Source organism: Dermacentor variabilis, chromosome 2 (assembly GCF_050947875.1).
Source record: "Dermacentor variabilis isolate Ectoservices chromosome 2, ASM5094787v1, whole genome shotgun sequence".
Taxonomy (NCBI): domain Eukaryota; kingdom Metazoa; phylum Arthropoda; class Arachnida; order Ixodida; family Ixodidae; genus Dermacentor; species Dermacentor variabilis.
The window spans coordinates 890,944-914,214 of NC_134569.1; the positions used below are offsets into that span (position 1 = coordinate 890,944).

The following is a 23,271-nucleotide window of genomic DNA, read 5'->3' on the forward strand; positions in this document are numbered from 1 at the left end:
TTTCTCCAATCAAGCGGAGGCTACTTGGGAATGACTACTGCTTGCAACTGAATAGATATGGTGGAAGACTTGGTGTCATGATGCTGCTTCTATGGTTAAGCATTTGGCTCTGGTGGTATGATTTATCAAGCTTCAATTTCTCTGGGTTGTTGGAGCTGAACCACCGGGAATTTTTCAATTGTGTTCTGTTTTGCGTGGGCATTGATTGAAACAAGTATTGTGTGACAGCAGAGCCAAAACTTCAAGTAGTGACCATGGCCCTATTGAGTAATGAGAGCGAACTGCCGTGCCTGCTCTTGCACTAATGGGCCCAACAGGGCACATTCTGGGCTCCTGTCTTTAAACCGAGTTAGCACCACTGTGTCAATATCGTTACGCGAGCAATCGATTAAACACTAAAGGCTATTTACAATGTATATTAACAAAAATAACTTTTTTTAGTTTAGCTGACATCCCAAGATCCCAAATCCCTGACATCCCAAATAAGTTTAGCTGACAGCCCAAGACTTGGGAGCAGTTTGTCTTCTTCATCAGTTGCCCGTGCGCATTGTCCAAAGAAACATACAATATGTATGTAACATTATCCTCGGCAGAAGCACCATCTCGTGCACCTACATATCGGTGTTGACAGGAGAGTAATAGAGTTTGAGGCATGCAACATGCACATCAGTGGTATGCGATGCAGAAGAGGCACTGGCACTGACTGGGGCGATTTCATATGCAACTGGTGTCGCGGCATGCAGCACTCGGTGTGGGCCTGTGTATCGAGACAAGCATTCTCTCCTGACAGCACAATGTGACGGGTCAGGGATCACAGCAGTACCAGAGATCTAGGTGAGAAGTGTACACCTGTGTGTTGATTGTACAAGCGCCATTGGTTCCCCTGGGAAGTCAGAAGGTAAGCATGGGCAATTTGGTGTGCTTGCACAGCCCTGGTGAAGGCGTAAGAGCATATTCGCTGGCCTCTGCTGCAGCGGATTGATTAGATGTGTTTAGTGGCAATGTTGGTTCTCAGCTGAACAGAAAAAACAGGGAATAACCGGCAGTGTTGTGGCGCAAAGAATTATATGCAAATGTGACAGGGTAAAGCGAGAGTCCCAATCAGTATGGTCAGACGGGACATACTTTGCAAGCATGTCTGCCAGTGTTCAATTCAAATGCTCCGTGAGACTATTAGTTTGCGTATAGTATGATGTGGTCAGCTTGTGCCTGGTTGAGCAGGATTGCAGGATGTCGGTGATGATTTTTGAAAGCAATGTCCGGCCATGGTCAGTGAGCAGTTGGCAGGGAGCTCCATGTTGTAAAATCACATCATGTAAGAGAAGATCGGCAACATCTGTAGCATATGTTTATGTAGCGCATGGTGTAATCTTCGCCACAGCCACCTACTTGTCAGACGCTGATAGAGGGAAAAGGCCAAGTAAATCCTAACCAACTCGCAAGAATGCCTCCAACGGGACGTCGAGCAGTTGAAGGCACCCCACAGAGAATGTCGATAGAGTTTTTCGGCACTGGCATTTCTTATATGCCGCAACATATTTTGGGATAGAGCAGCCAAGGCCTGGCACGAAGAAGCGCTGGCAAACCCGGTTGTAAGTGCGGGAGGCGCCAACGTAACTGGCGGTTGGTAAGTCGTGAAGTTCATGAACCGCTGACTGAAGGCGTTTAGGAATGACAAGGAGTAGGGCAGGACCATCGGGGCAAATGTTGCGGCACTATAATACACCATCCTGGAGGATAAACATGTCAAGTGATGTCAATGATGGTGCGGAAGGTGGCATGGCCAGTACAGGTGGCGTGGTGAGAATGGTGACGAGATGGGCAAAAGCGACAGCTTAAGTGGGACCCCACGTAAACGGCACATCCCGCGTCAGATCAGTAAGTGAACGGGCAATTGCTGCAAAATTGTTCACAAATTGTCACAAGTAGAAGAATAGTCCTACAAAGCTTTGGATATCTTTGATACTCAGGTATAGGAAAAGACGTGACAGCACGAATTTTCTCTGGGTCTGGTTGAATACTGGAAGTGTTAATGAGGTGGCCCAGTGCTGTAATCTGCTGGCAACTGAAGTGACACTTCGATGAATTCAATTGGAGCCCAGCCTTTCAGAATACTTGAAGAATAGCTCATAAGAACTCAAGGTGTTTCTCAAATGTAGGGGAAAATACGAGAAGGTTGTCTGGGTAGCAAAGGCATGTTGACCATTTGAATCCTTGAAGAGTCCATTATACACTCAAACGTTGCTGGGGTGTTGTGTAGAACAAATGGCATAACTTGAATTGATAGAGACCATCAGGGGTGACGAACACAGTCTTCTCTTGGCTCCTTTTTATTCACAGAAATCTACTAAGAACCATACTGAATTGATGAAAAGTAATTGGACCCATGGAGACAGTAAAGGGCGTTGTCAATGAGCTGCAAGGGGTAGACAACCTCTTTGGTAATGCGGCTGAGGTGACAGTAATTTGCGCAAGAACGCCATGTGTCATTTTTCTTTGTAACAAGCACAACAGGCAACAGCTGAGGGCTAGATGAGGGTTGAACAATGCCTTTGGCAAGCATCTTGTTCACTTCATCTTAAATAACTTTACGCTCTGATGCAGAAACTCGATATAGTCAGCAATGAATGGGGCTAGCATCACCAGTATTTATGTGATGATTAACAAGTGAAATCTGACTTGACTGTCAATTGTTGAGGTCGAAGATGTTGCGGTAGGAAGCCAAAAGGTGGCATAGAGCTGCTGCTTCTTCAGGCAATAGGTCTGCAGCAAGCACGGGACTAAATATGGCATAGAAGCAAATTGCATCCTGTGGACATGCCGTAGAATCGGAGCAGACGTCTACTGAAAAAGCCATGACGTGATTGTTTTACTATAGCATGCTGCGTTGCAACCGATATGCCTTGGGGCAGAACTTGCTATGTGAGTTCAAATTTTACGACAGGGAGGCCTGTCCAATTATCAGAAATGGTTATGAAGGGATGGGGCACAATGATATTGCGCTTCAAAAGCACATCAGGAACAGGTGTGACAAAGTAATCCCCATTGGGCACAGAGAAATATGATCGCAAATCGCCAAAAGTCAAGACTTTAGGCAGCAGGCGGACAAAGGCGGCCGTACTAAAGTTGTTGTGGAGTTTGGCACGAACATGTGGGAGAAGAGGAAGTTTGAGGCAAAGGGTACCGGCAGAACAGTCTATTAGTGCAGAATGCGGCGTAAAAAAGTCTTGTTCGAGGATAAAGTCGTGGGGACAATCGGTCAGCACTGTAAAAAATTCACCAGCGATTAATATAATCGCTGATGTGTAAATTAAGCACAGTTCTATACGTTTTCTTTTCGTGACATACTGAGGCAAAGAAATTGAGAGGGACATGTAGAAGAGTCGGCAATTATTTAGAGAGAAAATTGGACATCCACCCGTTCGTAGCAATTGCTAAAAAGGAAACACATACGGATTCCTCGAAAGAAAAGCCTCAGAGTTGAAGAAGAATTCGTCCTGGTCTGGGACTTGAACCCAGGACCACCGCCTTTCCGGGGCAGCCGGCAATTGTGGATAATCTGATCTGCAGGTCAAGCGCATCAGCTTTTATCTGCGACTCCTTGAAGGTTCCAGTGTAATTGCTAGTGCTGCTTGGCTTCCATGAAGTACTACATGTAGCAAGCATATGACGTCCCTCGGACATAATCTTAGTTCACCTGCCAGGCTCTGTGGCCTGCTAAAGCTCGGCATACAACACTGGTCACCGCACCACAATAAACACCGATGAGCACGGCTGCTCGCCGGTCAGTGATCGTTCAGCACCACCACGCTGCGGAGCGTCCGTCTAACGGAGGGTGCCTCGAGCCTTCCCTTGTTCATGAACCCGAGTGGATGGTGACACTGGCGACGAGGATGGGATCCTCGTGACACTGGGGACGAGTACCCACGAATCGTCCCACACCGCCGCGAGTGGCGAAACACCGCCCCCTGTTGCTGTCGCCATGCCGCTGTACGGAAGGCTCGAGCCGTTCGAGGGAGATGGGTCCGCCTGCAAATTTACGAGGAGCAAGTCCACGTGTTCTTCCGGGCAAATGACACACCCGAGGCCAAACAGCCGTACATTTTCCTGGCCAGCTGCAGGACCCGCGTCTTCAGCCTCTTGCTCGACCTTCTCGAGCCAGCCACCCCGCACATTAAGACGCTGGGTGAGCTGCTTGCCATACTGCGCTCGCATTTTAACCCAGCACCGTCCACACTAATGGAGCGTTTCCGCTTCAACAACGGGAGCCGCTGGGAAGGAGCGACCCTCGGTCAATTCGTTGGTGCGCTACGAGGGTTAGCGAGTGCCTGCGCCTTCGGGGACCAAATGGACTCGCTGCTCCAGGACCGTTTCGTCTGCGGAATCAACAACCCTGCCATGCAGACTCGACTCCTGGAGCTTCCAGACCCATCGCTGGACGACGCCGTGAAGGCAGTGCTGGCAATAGAAGCTGCCGCCAAGGACGCCGGCGAGATCGCCCGTGCGACTGGCTCACCGTCGGCGGAAGCAGCGATCAACGAATTGGCGACAAAGGGCAGTACCTGCTGTTGCTGTGGTGGTGCCCACTCCCCCTCACAGTACCAGTTCTCTCAAGCACAATGCTTTACGTGCGGGAAAACTGGGCACCTGGCACCTGTATGCCAAAGGGGGAGGACGTAACAGCAAGCAGCAGCCCGATTCAAGCCCATGTACCACACAAGCCGGCGGCCAGGGTAGCCGTCGCAAGCGTACGCGGTGAGGGCGTGCGGCAGCAGGCTTAAGTTCTTCTGCGGCCAGGCTCTACGTCGTGGCCGAGGACCCGCTGATTTTCGACATGTGGCACACAGGTTTTGTACCGTCGTCTGTGCCGCCGTACATGCTGACCGTCGAAATCTGCGGGCAACCCATTTTCACGGAGCTGGACACAGGGGCCAGTGTGTCAGTAATGGCCGGGAAACTCTTCAAGCGTACTTTCCCCGGCATGTCCGTCGAGCCTTCGGGCGTGATGCTGCGCAGCTACTCCGGGCAACTCTCACAGGTCCAGAGTCAGGCACAAGTCAGCGTTCGCTTTGGCGACAGGGAGGCAAGCCTTCCCCTTTACTTAACGAAGGGGTCGTCGCCGACGCTGCTGGGCTGAAACTGGATTCATGCACTGGGCGTTCGTCTGCCAGAGTACCAGGAAGCCAGCCTGCATGTGGTGCAAGACGTCCCCAGCCTCCTGACCGAGTTCAAGTCCCTGTTCCAGCCAGGGGTGGGCACATTCGCCGGCACAACGGCAGGCAGCTGTGTACCTGAGGGAGCCCGGCCACGTTTTTTCAAGCCTCGCCCACTGCCGTTCGCCCTGAAGGACGGGGTCACCTAGGAGCTGCAACGGTTACAGCGAGAGGGCATCCTGGTACCTGTCAAGACATCTGAATGGGCCACTCCCATCGTGCCAGTCCTCAAGCGAGATGGCAGTGTCAGGATCTGCGGGGATTTCAAAGTTACCATCAACCCCGTCGCTACCGTCGAGAAGTACCCGCTGCCCGGATTGAAGATCTCTGGTCAGCATTGTCCGGTGGATGGAAGTTTACCAAGCTCGACCTCAGAGATGCTTACCAGCAGCTCGTGCTCCAGGATGCCTCCCGAAAGTATGTCACTATATAGACAACTCTGGGACTCTTTCAGTACACGCGCTTACCATTTGGCGTGGCCTCGGCCCCAGCCATATTCCAGAGGGAGATGGACAACCTCTTCAGGGGCATGAGGCACGTGGCAGTGTACTTGGACGACATCCTGGTTACTGGCAGTGATGACGGGGACTACCCGCAGTACCTGCACAATGTCTTGGCATGAATAGAGGACGCCGGCCTCAAGCTCAAGCTCGAAAAGTGTGTTCCTAGCCCCCAGCGTTGAGTACTTGGGACATGTCATTTCCCAGGCAGGCCTAGCCCCGGCTCCCCGCAAAGTTGATGTGGTGCTCAAAGCACCTACGCCCCAGAATAAGAAGGAGCTTCAGAGCTACCTGGGTCTCATCAACTTCTACAGGAGTTTTCTGCCGAACCTCTCGCAGCATCTACAGCCGCTCCATCTGCTTCGAGATGGTCAGCAATGGGTCTGGAAGAAGGAGCAGGACCGGGCCTTCCAGCGCAGCAAGGACCTAATCACCAACGCTCCAGCGCTGGTGCACTTCGATCCTGCCAAGCCTGCCGTTTCTACTGTAGATGCGTCGCCGGTATGGTGTGGGAGCCCTCCTGGCACACCGGGACAAAGATGGCCAGGAATGCCCTGTGTCGTTTGCTTCTCAATGGCTTCATGCTGCAGAGCAACGTTACAGCCAGCTGGACAAGGAAGGTTTGGCCCTCACGTTCAGTGTCGAACGCTTCCACCAGTACCTGTGGGGATGGAAGTTCGGGGCGGTCACGAACTACAAGCCGCTGTTGGGGCTGCTGGGCCTGACAAGGCAGTTCCTGTGCAGGCATGACCTCAAGTGGTACTCTGGGCCTTGAGGCTGGCAGCTTACAGTTACCAGCTGGTTTAATGTCCGGGAAAGGACCTGGGACCTGCTGATGCCCTGAGCCACCTGCCCCTGCCAGAGGTGCCTGATGCTGTTCCAGAACCTGCTGAAGTGTTCATGCTGGAACACGCATACCCGGGAGGTGCTCTCCAGATCTGGGGTATCTCAAGCGACCAGCCGGGACCCAGTCCTGTCTCAGGTGGTCAAGGTGGTGTCCCGTGGAGAGGAAGTGGTGCAGCAGGCCTATAGCCACAAGGCCGCTGAGCTGAGCTTGCAGCAGGGCTGCCTACTGTGGGGTTCGAGGGTGGTGATCCCACAGAGTCTCCGGTCCAGGGTTCTGCAGTTGCTGCACGTGGGTCATCCTGGCATAGAAAAGACCAAGATGGTGGCCCGGTCCCATGTTTGGTGGCCTGGCCTGGACCAAGACATCGCTCACTTGGTGCAGAGCTGCCAAATCTGCCAGGAGCATCAGCGAGCCTCGCGTCATGTGGAAATCACCCCCTGGCCGTTCCTACAGAGACCCTGGTCCCGCCTACATGTGGATTTTGGGGGACCCCTTAAGGGCCATTACTTCCTGGCGGTGGTGGACGCCTTTTCAATGTGGGTGGAGGTTCTACCTGTCACCACTCTATCAGCAGGCGCGACCATTGCAGCGCTACGACAGGTCTTCGCCGCTCAGGGGTTGCCGGATGTCATCGTGTCCGACAATGGTCCTGCTTTCACCAGCACAGAGTACCTGGCCTGGCTGACGAAGAATGGAATCCGCCGGATGATGGTTCCACCGTACCACCCTGCTTCAAATGGTGCATCCGAGCGGGTGGTGCAAACCACCAAACACAAGCTCAAGAAGAGCCAGACTGGGGATTTCCAGACGCAGATTGCCCTGATACTGTTCCAGTACCGGACCACACCCCACGATGTTACTGGCCATGCCCCCTGTGAGCTCCTGCTGGGTCGGATGGTCAAGACACCCTTGGACGTCTTGCATCCGGACCTCTGATCCACAGTGCTCTTGAAGCAGCTGAAGCAGAAGCTGGCTGCTGACCAAGGATGCTGTCCCGGGCCTTTGCCAGAGTCAGGAGCTCCAGTTTTCGCCAGGAACTTCCGTCCTGCCCCACCCTGGTCTGCCGGACAGGTGGTGTCTCCTGCCAGCGCCTCATCGCTGCTCGTGTGCATGCCATATGGGACCATTTGGCACAGACACGCCGACCATGTCGGGCCTCACCTCAGGACCTGGCCAGCACCCTCAACTGCCACTGAGTTCCAGCCGGCAGGAGGACTAGCGGCAACACCAGTCACTTCCAGCGGAGCACCACCCACCTCAAAGGCGGCAACCGTAGCCAGTGGTGCGGCCCCAGTTGGACTGGTGAGGCCGACCACTAAGGACCCTCCGGTTGGAGCGAGGCTGGCTCAGGCAGCACCTGGCGTTGCCACACCCGACCCATCAACACCGGTGCTCAGGTGGAGTACTCGACCGCGGAGGCCACCGGACCGTTACTCGCCTGGATAGCAGGCTGCGTCCACCCAGCTAGGATGGAGGCAAGGCCTCGTACTTAAAACATGGACGTTTGTTTTTTCTTTAACGGACAAGCTGGGGGTAAGGGGGTGTAGCAAGCATGTGACGCCCCCCAGGCATAATGTTCGTTCGCTGCCAGGCTCGGTGGCCTGCTGAAGCTCGGCAGGCAACATTGGTCACCACACCGCAATGAACACCGACGAGCACGGCTGCTCGCCGGTCAGTGATCGTTCAGCACCACCACGCTGCGGAGCGTCCGTCTAAGGGAAGGTGCCTCGAGCCCTCCCTTGCTCACGAACCCGGGTGGATCGTGGCACTACACAGTTCCCGTCGTGCATACAATCAAATTACAAGACAAACACAAACCATGACAATCGAAACAAGAATGAACGAGACCAAACCAAACAAGTGCGAGCGAGAGCTGACGCAAGCAGACAATACATGTAGTATGAAGTGAGTGGTTTGGCTGAGACAAGATACGAACACGCATCGAGCAGTTGGGCGGGTTTACCTAAAGCCCCTCAATTTTTCAAAAGTAGCGGCGTTCTTAGATCTTTCCGCCACCTCGTTCACCCTGGCGCTTCCACCTCCACGCCTCTAACACGCCTCCTGGCACCCCTGTAAGAGTTGTCGGCCGATCTCGCTGCTGCCAGCTGTTGAAGGGGTTTTAGGTCGTAGGGAGGAACTTGGGGGGACAGGGCATACAGGGTTTACTTACAGTATTTACATTTTAAAGAAAAGATACATTCGACAGTCTAGCGTGGTTCCCAAATGGAGCACGGAAGACGAGCATACAGCACACAGCTTACGAGCACGGTGACGAGTATATTGACGAGCACACAGCTCACGAGTACGCTGACAGAGCACGAGCACACACAAGCAGCGACAAACAGCTGCTTATAAACACTTCCGTGTTCCCTAGATCCCTAGGTGAGGCAAAAATGTTTGATGTCATCGCAGCCTTTGAGCGGGAGGGCTTACACACACACACGTATGCACACCTTTCACTGTCCCCACCGAGGCCAGACGGGCTTCGCAGAACTGGGGGCTTACTCCTTGACTAAAGGAGGCGCCTCTTATTCACCAAGCTGAACCCCGCCGCATGGCCCCCGGTTCTCCATTGTCTTGCGTCTTGAAAGGCGCGTGCGATGTTGCCGCCAGATACATTCCTTCGGGAACTCCCTTGCTCATAGCAGACCAGGTTGGCAGTGGCAGGTTCAGCAACAATAGTTGGTCCGTCGATCGTGTTTGAGTCTGAGTCACCATGAGTCACTGAGTCACCACAGCAATTGTGGTAGGCTTCCATGGTTCTCTTCGGGGAAGCTCGCAACGCTTGCAGCTGCAGCTGGCTGAGAAAACTTGCATGTTGCCACCTCGGCAGGCCATTCCTAAGAACCCAGCCTCCTCCGCTCCCCCATTGGCCAATTTATGTCACGTGGAAGCAGGCGCCACGCTTTTGTATATTTTTTCTTTCCAGCGCGGAGCAGGCACCGCGCTTTTGTATATTGTTTCTTTCCAGTGTGCTCTGACCTCCACTGTTGGGCCTGCGCGACGAAAGTACGGCAGCGGACTAACGGAGTGCGTTAGCGCAATAGAATGTGTTAGGGCAGAGAACTTAATTGAGATGCTGTGCTGCTGCACTTTCGGTTGCCGAAACAGACACAACGATGGCAAAAAGCTTTTTGCTTTGCCGTCCGGCGGGCGCAACGCAAAAGGAGAAAAAGTGTGGATTCACAGGATCGGGCGGGTTGACTTCGAGGAAGTGGCAAGGAATGCACGGCTTTGTGAAGTAAGTGCCACGGCTCCTCACAACCTCTTCTTTTGAGCCTGTTCAAGCCTTCCGCTTCGAAAAAGTGTATGCGTTCATGCACTGCGTGGTTTTTAGCACATTGAAGTTGACTTTTTTCTGAATGTGCTCTCTTTGCTTCATGTAGTTTCGTCTTGCGATGAAAGTGCACGCATCTGCAGCTGGTCTGTGACATAGAAGCAACTTCATTCAGGGTGTGTTTTGAGCTCCACCAGAAGTTAGCACATTCTCGACGCTTTTGCAAGGCTCACTGTGACTTATGGATGCAGTATTTAGCTTTGAATGTACACCCGCATGTATTGATTTAATTTGTGGTGATTAATGTTTTTAACGTCCCGAAGCAACTAAAGCTATAATGGAGGTCATAGTGGATGGCTCCGGATAACTTTATCTAGGTCGCCAGGGGATGTTTAACGTGCACTTTGATCGTAGAGTCATACGTGGGCCGGTAAATTCTTTGTTGGCGTTTCATAATAGTCGCGCGGGCACGCTAGGGCTGCTTTAGAAGCTGGCGCCTCGGCGCGATTGTATTTCTTTAATAGATTTTATTTACTAGTTGTAACAACATGTCATTATTTCATATTATTGACGGCGCCTCCAGGGCACTAAAGCTGCAATGGGAACACCAAAGCTAGAACCAGGACTGGATGGGGCTTGCTGAAGCCTGTGCATGCCAAGGGTGTATAAGATTGGCTGTCCACGATAGCAGACAGCCAATTTTGTATGCGCACGCTCCCTGCGCTGCCTGCTTTATTGTAATGTTGCGTGCTCTTCAGAGGCCTCTGTTAGCCGTTACATGTGCCCTCCTGGAGCAGTACTTGTAAAAACAAAAAACAATCTATTGTCACGATTACCAAAGCACCCCGCAATGAAAAAAGCGGCCCTGTTGCCAGGCATTGTTGACCGCAGACAGTCGGAATCTCTCACGCGCCGGCCGAACAAAAGCATCCTGCAGGTACATAAATGAACCTAGGAAACCACACACACATAATTTCACGCTGTCAAAACCTGAAACTTCGGTAATTACGCGTGTATTTGAGCGCATCGCGTGCTTGCGTCGTGTTTCGGCAACACGAACTCTCAACGTGCGCGCACTTTACGCCTTAAATACGCCTTGAATAATGGTCCTTTTCTCTATTTCTTCCGCAATTCCAACACTACATTTTTAATGCCAGTTATAGACTGATGAAGCAATATCTCGATTGAAAAAACTGCTCCGCAGGGCTTGAACGAACTTTTCCGCGGATTTCCTCCCGTAGTGTGTTAGCCGTCGTCTGCTACGGCAGGCCCAGCACTGGCGGCGCCACTGTCGAGGCCACGCTGAGCGGAGGAGGAGGGAAGTGGTTGGCGCTACTTTGGGAGATTGAGGGGCTTTAGGTTTACCGTGCGCACAACACTGAAGTGACTGCTCTCACTGGTCTCCGCCATTTTCATCTTGCGTTTTTTATTTGCAGTTCTGTGTTTGCTCTTTCATCTTTCGCTGTTGTGCTCATTTGCCCGGTTACTCCATAGCCTCCGCTTGCCGCTGGAATGGGCCATTAAGAGCTGCACTCTAAAGAAGTGTAACGTGGCAGCCAGTGATGCTTGCACGGGCAGTACATATTCCAGTAATTGGAACAGTGCTGCCCTCGGTGACGTGTACAGCTTGTGTAGTCGACGATGCAGGTTAGCGACAGAGTTTTCAGTTAGCAATCATTACGGACACCTGGGCTCGAGTATCAATTAATGCCATCGTAGGGACACCATCAACGTGAAGATCAAGTTAGTCTTGATAAGTTGAGAGCGTGAATGGAAGCTTCGACATGATGAATGCAGCCCTACCCCCAGGAGCTGCACGGTCTAGTTTTCTGCCTGGGAGGGTCCATAATTGGTCGGTGATGAACAGTAGCGTGGCTAGGGCAATGGGAACCAACAGCGCTGAGGTAACAGTGAGCGAGCAGGACGAGTGTCATCTACAGGAACGTTACAGGTAGGAGAATATACGGAGAGGCAAGTAGCGCCGAGGATCAGCATATGGTCGAGAAGACGGGGAAAATTAGCTCTAATCCGGGGATGTCCAGGAGGTGCAGCAGTGGCGAGCTACATGGCCAGTTTGGTGGCAATGGAAACAGATTGATTTGTCGTGCGGAGTTCCTCACTGAGTAGGGCTGAGAGATCTGGGAGAAAAATACAGGTCGCTGTGAGGCACAGCTGGCAGCACAGGTCTGGCGTCAGGATGGGAGACAGAGCAGGCAGCAGGAAAACAGGGGTTGGAAATTTTTTGCTGCAGAACTGCTTGAATGAGGGAGATCACTGGTGCTGATTGGTCAGTGGTGTGGTCAAGTGGCCGTGGATAGAACAGGGCTGGACTTGCAGCATCGAGCTGACAGCGAATGATACAAGTCGGATTTACTTTGAAGGGAGGAGTGCAGTGGTAAGGATGACGTCGCAGTCGTGTTCAGGAGATGGGAGAACTGTAGAATGACGTGGTAGCTTTTGGCAAGTTAGAAGCGGCGGCACTCCTTGACAATGGTGTCGATGGTGGAAACACTGTAGTAGATCAACAAGTTGAACACGTCCGCGATCCCTTTGAGGATGTGGCCTACTTTGTCAACCTCGGCCATTTGCTCAACTTTCCAACAAAGAGCGAGCATGTCTTGTATGTGTGAGACATATGATTCAGTGGAAGACTGTGCTCAGATAGCAAGCTCTTTTCTTGCAGCCAGTTGGCGACCAGTCAGGTTTCCAAAGAGGCTGTGGAGCTTGTCCTCGAAGGCATCCAAGCGAGACAGCTCGTCCTTGTGAGTCTGGAACCAGACGTGTGGTGTTCCGCTCAAGGAAAATATTACATTTGCTAGCATTACAATAGGGCCCCAGCGGTTGTTCTGGCTAACATGCTCATACACGCTGAGCCAGTCCTCAACGTTGACATTATCAAGTTTGGAGAATATGTCAAGGTTGCAGGGATTGGTAACCATGACGTACATTGTTGAGTCGCAGGTGTAGATGCAGATGAGGTGTCATCACATGGAGCCATGGTGGGAAAGCTGGACGGTGCGGTCGCTGTGGAGCTGCTTGGTGAGGACGAGGAACACCAACCTCCACCAAAATATTATATGGATGATGGATTAAATACAAAAGATTATTTACAATGTATATTCACAAAAACAACTGCTCCACCAAAATGTTGCGCGAATGATGGATTAAATACAAGACTAGCTACAATGTATATTTACAAAAACAACTGCAGTGTAGGCCAGTTCAGCTGACAGCTCAAAACTCTGGAGCAGTTCGTCTTCGTCGGGGCACCTGTGCACATTGTCCAAAAGAAACACACAATATGTATGTGCAGTGAAACCTCTTAAATTCAGATTTCATGGGTTCCAAAAAAAGAATGGAAATATTAATAGAATGTCGAATTATTGAGGTTATCAAGAAAATAATAAATAAATGCTTACTATGTCAACACACTTTTATTGACTGAATGAATCAGCAAATCCTGCTGTTTTGCACAAAAGCAGTGCGGATGCTGCAATTTGTCATCTCAGGATTGATTAGCGCTCGATGCAGTGAAGGCCTCGTGACTTCCTTCACAGCACGGCCGCAGCATATGTTCATGCGAGATGCTTTTCACTACCATGTGCACATCCAGATTATTTTTTTGCCAGTGTTGCCAGGTTGCTGCCCATCGCAGTGTAGATGGTGCTCTTCATCCTGGACAACACTGCACCGAGTCAAAATGAAACTACTATTTGCTGTAACGGCTGTGGACGAAACCCCAGCTGCTCTGGATGCAATCATGCATGCCAATATGCAGTTAAAAAGTAAACCAAAAGATAAACAAGACGGAGATGTCTGGTACAGTTGACAGCATTTGAACCGAGAAAACAAGCAAGAAAACTATGTGTCGTCACCTCTGTAAGAAAGAAAAAAAGGGCAACAGAAAAGGTCCCACTTCTGCATTTGTTGTTCTGCTCCCGCATTATCTCAGGCATACCTGCCAACCTGAAGATCTGGAAATTCATAAAGCTATTGTGGCGAGGGGGGGGATGGGAAGGGGGGGGTCCACGGCAGCACTGTTTCTTTAAGGAATTTACCTTTTGCGATAAGCTTGCTCATGTTTTCACAAATGCAAGTGAAATCCGTGTCTTGGAGAGCAAAGAGTGAACACTCCCCTGGGGCACAATTTATTTTTGCAATGATTTTGCTGTTGCTGACGTTGCTTGCTTCAGAAACTCCTCCGTGTAGGTTTGCCCAAAGCAAGTACCACTTTGGTGCCCTTTGACCATCAGCAGACTTTCGAGTGTTTTCTCACACAGAGATGACAAAAACTTCAGAGTTTTGTTCACAGTGCTGAATATTCTCTCACATTCAGCATTGCTGTGGGGAACGGAGAGAATACCTAGCATAACCATTTAACATAAAAATTGTTACAGCGCAAACATGCAACCACAAAGTATGAAGGACGGGACACAAGCGCTGACTGTCAACTAAATTTTATTGACGGAAGACGGATACCTTATATAAGGGGAAAGGCAGATGTGAAGGGGGAAGGGAGTGATACAATCGGGGAAAATGACAATACGCATCGATGAACGAACGTGCCAGCAGTCAACGGAATCAGGTGCAGAAAAAACAAGGAAACGAAAAAACAAGAAAAACACTAGCAAAAGGCGAGGGATACTACCATACAATGAAATCAGTAAGCAGTCACTTCCAAGAAATGAAGCTCTGCCGCAAAAAGCGTTACAGAAGGGGTGCCTACGCACTTGCTGCCATATTTGTGTATGTGGAATGCTTCCAAACTGACGCGCGCCGTCGCGTCGGCACTCTTGCCGAGAATCTTCGTCTCTCCCAAACGAGCCTCGCATCCTGTGCATTAAATTACGTGTGCGACCAAATGTGCGTACTTGTCCTTTAAGTTGCTTAAATTTCGGACATGTTCCCCCAAGCGTTCATTAATGCAGCGGCCGGTTTGGCCGACATAATCCTTTCCACACTTCAAGGGAATGGTGTAGACCACTCCTGTGGAACACTTGATGAACGGCTTCTCATGTTTTAGCTGACAACCTCTTTTTTTAGAGTTGCAGATGCGTGGGCATAACTGTGCCAGCTTGTTGGGTACCGAAAAAACAACGGAAACCCTATGCCTGTTGGCTACCTTCTTGAGACTGTGTGAAGTCTTGTGCAGGTACGGCACAACCAAAGGCTTGTCGGTCTTCTGACGGTCATCTTTTCCTCGTGTTCCCAGTTTTAGCTTCTGAAGGAGGGTCTAGGACACCGCAATCAAGACCGAATGGGGGAACCCCGCCGCAACACGTCGGCTGGCCTGATTCTCAAAAGCTTTCTGCATCAGGTGCAGGCACGATTTCTGAAGAGACGATTCCAAACAGTGCGACGCTATAGCTCTTTTTACTGTTTTGGAATGCGCTGAATCATATGGTAGCAAGTCCTTTTTTGCGCGAGGGAAGTAGCCCCAGCAAACGTGCTTTTCATGAAAGGTTAGTCTCGGGTCTAAGAACTGTAAGACATCTGCGTCAGGTAGTTCGTGGGTAAAATTTAGCCCAAGTGCATGCTTGTCAAATGCGTTTAAAACTTCACCTACTGTAGAGAGGTAGGTGAAGGCCGTCTGCTTTATTAAAAGCACTAAAAAGTCATCTATGTACCTAAAAACCTTTAAAACAAACCCCCCCAAGAAAGGCTTATCTAAAAGTTTATCTACTTTTGCTAAAAAAATATCGCAAAGAATTGGAGCCACGCAGGACCCAATGCAGATACCGTTGCGCTGCAAAAAAGGCAGGTTGTCATAAACAATAAAAGTAGATTTCAGGTAAAACTGCAATAACGATATAAAGTTATCTACTGACAAGCCTGTTGAATTCCGGAATGACACTTCGCCGTTTGCTTCTACGCATTCTCTAACAGCCAACAAAAGCTGATCTTGAGGCACAGAATAAAACAAGTGTTGTTTTAGCTTAGATCAGCTTTTGTTGGCTAAAGTTTTTCCCTGCTGGGTGTTAATTTTTAAATGCACTCTGAAATTTCACAAACTGCTTAAGAAACAAAAATATAGTTCTGCTTCACATCCAATGGTGCAGAGTGTTCATAAGCAGATCGGAAGGTCTCGAAAGCGGCACTTCAAACCATCGATAGAGGGCGGCTATTTTTGCTTTCTATGACCATTGAAAAAACTTCGCAGTGCGTTCAAAAATCCCCGACTGGGGGGAAAAGACGAACTGCTTAAAAAACAAAAACATAGTTCTCCTCCTTCAAGTCTGATCACACAGTGTGTCCGTGAGCAGCGCTGAAGGTCTCGAAAGTGGAGTTTCAAACCATTGTTAACGGGCTAATGATGCCCATTTGGGCACGGTACGAAAGGAATGAAGGGGGGACAGGGGTCTTACAGATAGAAAAATCAGGGAAAAATCACTTTTTTGAGTACATTATTTTTGGATTCTACAGTGTCTGATGCATCTTGGACCAATATATTGGTCATAATGAGGACAGCAGCGACATGTATTTTTACGGACGAATGCACAAAAAAGGGCATTTCTCCGTGACGTGCACTTGCTGTTCTAAGTTTTCAATCGCAGCCATCTTGGTGATGTTTGAAAAAGAGCCGCCCTTCAATTTAGTTCTTGCGCCACCACTACTCTGTGCGCTGAATGGTAGGAAGAAAAGGACCGTGAAAAAGTAGACACCATGCGCAATTCCATTCGTCGACTGAGGCACGAGACCATAAGCATGCCATGCCATTGTTGGATTTTCGCTGTCGTCTGCTCGGGCGTGCAAAACTCGGCACGAGACGGTGTCGAATTCAGTTTGCTACAAGCCATAAATTCGGTGAACAGAAGAGGGGTTTTAGACTTTCGTAAGTGCGCAGTAGCTTTGGAAGATGCCGGCAACAGTTTGCTACCTATGCCGAGCGCCGCCTGAGCCTTCACCCGTGACTGCGGAATAGGCTTAGCAGTTGAAAGCAGCTCTTGGAGCGGCCGGTGTTCATGCAGCATTCCAGCACAACTACTGCAGCCCAATGATTTGAAGGAAGTGAAGAAGGCTAAAAAAAACTGCAAGAGTTTGCTTCAACACCGGCTGCCAAACGAAAATCGGGTTTTCTCACTTACACTGATGCAGCAGTGACTGGCTCAGATGCGATGTAGACAAGCTTCATTATCGTAAGCCGCAATTCTATAAATGCTCGGCTGTGTAAAACGTAAGTTGCATTGCAGCAGTGGCCAAAGGTGAATGTGACTGCGGTCTCACCATTGAGATAGTCACCTTGTGTGCAATCCGCGGCGCGGAGTTCGCTGCATTTGAGAGGTGGCCAAACGTGCACCCCGTTCCTTGTGAACAATCTCGCTGTGCACGAAATGTGGAGCCCCAGTAATTGGGAAACGGCATTAAATTATTTTTTTTTGCCAGTTAAAGATATTTATCTCATGTGCGATCTGTGGTGATGACGCATCAACAAAACATGCAACCCATACCTTGTGAAAAATTTTGGCGAAACGCGGAGCACCGGTAATCAGCAAATGATAAGATTTTCTTTTTGATAACAAACGTTTCACACCAGGGCATATATGCTGGGGCATGCACTAGGGGCATACTTGCCTGTTACAACTGGCAACATGTAAATACTTCATTATATTCCTGAATAAATTGAGTTGTCTGTTTTTCTCAAAACACTTTTTGCACAGCCTGCCTGTTTATTGCTACAATAGGACTACTACAGCTGCAATTTTTTTTTCTTGTATATGGAGCTAAATGCACTCAGCTTGAAGTGCTGCAAGCAGATTACTACGGGGGGTTACTAATCAATTGTGAATGTAAATAGCTTTTACTGTACAACACTGATTAAAGTTTTCTTTTTTCTCAAAATAGTTTTTAGTCACTTTGCTTGTTTGCTGTATCAACATCTTCGATCTAGGGCAGCTAGAGCTATACACTTCTTTTGGCAGCACAAAGCTAAACGTATTGAGAAGGCAACACTGAGAGCAGATATTTTCATTTTAAGCTCCAAATTTTTTTATTTACATTTACTCTTACGTTGATCCTGTGGACACAGAACTTCAATGGAATGTAAAGTCACAAATAATTGTTCAATTTTGAATTTGCTTGCAACATTGCTATCCTTGTGCACTGTAGTATCCAACTATATGTTATCTTCAACTTTCCATTTAACTGGTAAATTGAAATTGCTTCAACAAACAATATAAGGTAATTATTAATTATCTTGGAAACTACTATGTATATGCAAAATATATTGGCTATTGAAAATAAACACAAAGCACTGAGTGAGCATGAGTAGTTTTATCAGATTTGATTAAGAAATAAATTTATCTCAACAACCTATGCTCCACTCTTAAATCTGGTGCCTTGGTGCAAACCATCTGCTGCACGTGCAATTGACATAGTCCCGATTGCCCTTAGAGTAAGAAAATACGCCAATGCTACATAGTATTGGAATTGAGAGTTATGCAAAGCATTTTGCAGGCAGCCAACTTTAACGTCAACCCTGCCACAGCGCCCCTCGACCAGCTCTTTCATTCTCTCGACAAATTCGAGCAGGTGCTTCTTGTGGCGCTTGGACATGTTGAGGGCCAGGAAGAGTGTGGGCTTGTCTAGCTGATCCATCATTGCAAGCGTGTTTCTTTACCTCTGTGCCCAGTAGTACCTCAGTTGTACACCTCGAGCTGTTCAAGTAAACCCCTGAGGAACACAAAGTCCAAGTTGATGCACCTTTGGGCGAAGCTGCGATTTTCCAAGACCTTCTTTGTGAGCGTTGGGAGACTGTTGGTGTGCACAGGCCGTCGGTCAGTCTGAGTCAATGTGATCCTGCTGCCAGGCTGAAGTTCAATGCAGCATTGTCGTTACTCGGACTACATGTGCAGCGCAAAAGAGCAGGCCTTAATGATTGATTAAGCGGCCTGGTATGATGCGAAGGGCCAAGAAAGTTTGGTGCAAGTGTGGGGAGAGAAACGCAGAAGTACAGTGCAAATCAATCGGTCGCATTCACAGGCTCGGCCGACAAGGCAGTAAACGACCGGTCATCATCTATCTGCAAGATTTTAACGAAAAGAAACTTATATTTGAAAACTGCAGCAAGCTAAAAAATTCAGGCATGTCTGTACAAAATGATTACTCGCAAGCAACGCTAAAGAAACGGAAGCTTCTGTGGGAAAGCGCGAAAGATGAGAAACTGCAGGGTAAAAAAGTACGCCTACTTCATGATAAACTTAGGGTCAATAAAGATTTGTTCTTTTGGGATGAGTTGGGATGAGGCAAAAAACATGTGCGTCAAGATAAACAATCAACGCTCTCAGCAGCCCGAGCCTTGACGCCTTTCCAAAGAATGTGACAAGCACTTGCGCATAATCACCCTAAATGCTCGTAGTGTAGTAAACAAAACGGAACCCCTTGAGGTTTCTTTACTAGAACATGACCCACATATTGCCGTCATAACTGAGACGTGGCTACGGACTGAAATAGCCGACGAGGATGTCTCCCCTAATTGTTACCAAGTTTTTCGTAGGGATCGGCCTTTCAGGGGGGGCGGCATTGCAGTTCTAATTAAAGACCACATACAGGCTGTTTTCTTGGAAGAAATTCCCGGCCTTGAATGTTTGTGCATAAAGATCTCATGCTGGGGCCATACCTTCATTCTGTTTGCCATTTACAGACCTCCTGATGCATCAGCTGATTATCTGTTAAAACTGGAAGAGCACGTCTCGGTTCCAGAGAAACATATTACTACTTATTGGTGACCTAAACCTGGCAGGCGTTAATTGGGGGCGTTTTGAATCCCTTCCTCAAAACAGCAATTTAAACAGTGTACTTAATGTTATGTTAACACATGACCTAATTCAAATAGTTCAGGAACCAACATGTGTACAAGGAACTAGCAAATCTGTACTGGATTTGATATTTTTGCCAAGAGGATTACCTGATTACACTGTTGAAGTTGTGGAAGGCATCTCTGAACACCTGCTTGTCAGTGTTCACTTACTCATTGTCGCTTGTACTCTATCTAATAACACTGTGAAACATTGTTCTTTCAAAGATTACTCACGTGCAGATGACGCATCCACTATAGAACATTTGGAAACATGCCTTATCAATTTTAATGATACTGATTTGAACACACTTTGGCGCCGTTTTAAAGATATGTGCCACTACAGTATAGATAAGTTTCTGCCGAACAAACGTAAATTTGTTCGTAGACAAACACCGTGGATGACGCGTGAAATAATCCACTTAAAGCGAAAGATAAAAAGGTTAAAGAAACAGCGCTTGCATTTAGGTCATTTAAAGGATTTAAAAGAAGGTCTTGCACGTGCAGTACACTCCTCGAAAGAACATTATTTTAATACAGTGCTGCCAAATTTCATTATAGCGGAACCAAAAAAGTTTTGGAATTATACAAGTGAAAAAAGGAAACCGGTGTCGCAAACTTTGGTTGATGGTTCTGTGGTTGCCGATCATGGGGATATTGCGCACCACTTAAATGACTACTTTCACAGTGTGTTTTCTAAATCCAGTGCTTGCCCATCCAATGACGCAGTGTTTCACCCCTGTGATGTAAATGTTATTTCATACCCTGGCGTAGTTTCTATGTTACTAAATTTAAAAACTAAATCATCACGTGGTCCCGACAACCTTTCTAACGTGTTTCTGAAGAGATATGCAGAATCTGTTGCAAAGTTTCTAGTTATTTTATTTTGTATTTCCTTACTTCATGGACAATTACCAAGCAACTGGAAGATAGCCAGGGTTGTGCCAATACACAAGAAAGGTGACCGCACATTATTACAAAATTATCGTCCAATATCACTTACATCATTATGTTGTAAACTAATCGAACATATTATTGCCAACCAGATTAATGAATTTTGCACACGCCGTCCTCTCTAATTTTCAGCACGGGTTTAGAAAAGAATATTCAACAATTACACAATTAGTGACAGTAATACATTCACTCGCTTCACGTCTTGATAAGAACGGGCAGATTGATGCAATATTTCTTGACTTCAGTAAAGCTTTCGATAGAGTTCCCCATGACAAACTAATTTTAAAACTCAGACGCATTGGCCTCCCAGAAATTTTAATCATATGGATATCAAACTATTTAACCAGTCGCTACCAATTTGTAGCAGTTAATGAGCAGCAATCAGGTTGCCTTCCGGTTGGCTCTGGCGTGCCCCAAGGAAGTGTGCTGGGGCCATTATTGTTTTTATTATATATTAATGACATTACTGCTGAACTTGATCCGAATGTCCAAACCAGGTTGTTTGTGGATGATTGTGTGCTTTTCAAGAAATAACTTCAATTAACGACCAAATCCATCTTAACTCCTCTCTTGCTAAGATATTTGAATGGTGTGAAACGTGGGACATGAAACTTAACACTGATAAGACTGTCTTTCTTCGCTTCTCTCGCAAAAAAGCTCTGCCGTCTTTTAACTACAGGCTAGGTTCGTCACCTTTGCTGGAAGAGACTAAATATAAGTATTTGGGTGTCACACTAATACTTTATCATGGAATTTACATATAGATAACATCTGTTCTTCTGCATTCCGTAAACTGTACTTTTTAAGACATAAGCTTATAAATTCTCCCCCTAGCGTAAAATTACTTGCTTACAATTCACTAATTAGACCAAAACTTGAATATGCATGCGTTGTCTGGGACCCATTTAATAAAACACAATATCACCTGCCTAGAAAAGGTACAGAGAAAAGCTGTAAGGTTTATTTACTCTAAATTTTCCCCGTATGACTCACCCTCTGAATTAATGTAGATTAATGGTATCCAATGTCTTGAACAACGAAGAAAAAATTTACGTTTGCAATTTTTTTTCTTGCTTTGGAATCAAGATCTAGCTATTTACCCTTCTCCATATCTGTCACTTTCAACGTCAAGGCATTCACGCCACCATCATCCTAATTCCCTGACGGCGTATTTTGCGCGAACAGACTGACAGACTCGCACTGTAACTGACTGGAATGATTCCTTATTGCCTTTCGCCACACTTTGATGTTTTTTTTAACTTTTTTATTATTGTTTATTGTTTTGTTGCCATTTAACCCACCCTGCTTGGACTTGTACAAGGTTTGCAGTATTGAATAAAGAAAAAAAGAAAAATTATTAGAAAGTTTTAGTTTAGGGGATGCAAGTGGCTTGCGAATGCAAGAACTAGGGGCGACAGTACTGCGCATGCGCAGACCGCTACGTCTACTAGCGTCCTTGGGTTGCTGGGGCGGCCGAAAACATCACTGCCTCTAAGAGGTCATGTTACCCACGTGACTCTCGTGGTGTACGAGAACTCTCGCAGTGTACGAGAAGTGAGACCTGCCAAGACAAGCCGCCCTTCCCGCCACACCGCGCCACACAGACGGAGAGCATGCCTGTGCCGGTGAGGATATGTGCACATGTGCATTTCACGGCCAACATGGTAAAGAAGCTAGTCGCAGAGTGCACAGGCACGCTGTTGCCGCAACGGCGACATGAGAAAATTTGCAAGAGGCTTTAAATAAGCAGAACAAAGACCACAACGGATTATGCTGCACGAGACGCCTAAGTACAGTTTATCAAACATATGTTTGGATTGCTTTGGCTCGGCCTTAGTCGTAACCTAGGCGCGAGGATAACCTTATAAATCTTTTGCCTAGTGCCGACAGACAGTTTCTTTATTTATATATATATATATATTGAGGGTCAATGACAAATATACGGTGCCGTGAACAAGTCTAAAAATGGTTGCTGCTGTATATTTACGGCGCCATCTCCACGTTTAAAAAGCGTATCAATTTCCCAACTTTTTCTTTTCTGTCATGTGCTGCCACTATGTGGGAATACAAGGAATTTTTTTCACGCGCCTTCCTTCCTCGGTTTTTGTTGCATGGTTTGTTTTAGAGCTAGTTTGCTCCCACGCGTCTATCTACTGCCGCTCGCGCATTGGCGTGCGCGCAGGCGGGCGGGGGTTTAGGTTTTGTTCTGCAGGCGGTTTCGGCTTCTTGCACTTGCAAAACTGATGGCTATTTCGTTACTAATCGCTCAAAGGGCGACCACTTGTTTCTCGCTCGTTTAGTGTTCACAGGGGTGCGCATAGGAAGGATGCCGCCGTGCATGCGTTTCCGTTGCTTTTCTTTCTTTTTTGACACTTGCAAAAACTAATTCCCTCTGGTTGGCGATAAGATGAAGATTAGCGGAAGGTTGTCACACATTTTGCTTTTTTAACGGGGACACAACCACAGTTTTCTTGAGTGCACGCACCTACGCAGTTCGACTACACTATGGACGTACATATTAGTGTAAGAGCCGGAACATTCGAGTCTTGCGAAATATTCTCGTGTGCGCATTTTCAAAGCCTTTAACTATGTGTATAACAATGCATTAAATTTTTAATTTTTATATGTATATTTCCTATTTTATTGTTGTTATTCATGAATGAAGAGTACCTATATACCAACGCAAA

At 47.9% G+C, this 23,271-nt stretch overlaps 1 protein-coding gene across 4 annotated transcripts in view; it reads right to left on the bottom strand.

Moving 5' to 3' along the window:
• Positions 1-23,271, bottom strand: part of Mo25 (calcium binding protein Mo25) — a 171,359-nt gene that overhangs the window by 91,356 nt on the left and 56,732 nt on the right. The gene's annotated exons all lie outside the window — the stretch shown is intronic.